The sequence below is a fragment of the Penaeus monodon genome, chromosome 25, assembly GCF_015228065.2.
Source record: "Penaeus monodon isolate SGIC_2016 chromosome 25, NSTDA_Pmon_1, whole genome shotgun sequence".
Lineage (NCBI taxonomy): Eukaryota > Metazoa > Arthropoda > Malacostraca > Decapoda > Penaeidae > Penaeus > Penaeus monodon.
The window spans coordinates 36,748,566-36,749,051 of NC_051410.1; positions in this window are offsets into that span (position 1 = coordinate 36,748,566).

Consider the following 486-nt stretch of genomic DNA (forward strand, 5'->3'; position numbering starts at 1 on the left):
ATTATCCACCCTACCTCTTCTCCTTCTTTCTTTGTCTTTTCCTTCCATTTGTCGTTCCCTTCTTATCCTTTTCATTTCTTTATCCTTCCCCTATGTCGCTCCTTCCCGATGTCACCCCTTCCCCATCTCCTCCCTTCCATTACTCTCCTTCCCCATCTCCCTCTTTCCCCTTCTCTCCCTTCCATTACTCTCCTTCCCCATCTCCCTCTTTCCCCTTCTCTCCCTTCCATTACTCTCTCCTTCTCCATCTCCCTCTTTCCCCTTCTCTCCCTTCCATTACTCTCTCCTTCTCCATCTCCCTCTTTCCCCTTCTCTCCCTTCCATTACTCTCTCCTTCCCCATCTCCCTCTTTCCCCTTCTCTCCCTTCCATTACTCTCTCCTTCCCCATCTCCCTCTTTCCCCTTTCTACAACAGGAAAGACTATTAATCCTCACATACTGCTAATATCTTCTGGATCTCGCCGGCATGCGGTAGGTTCCTCCACT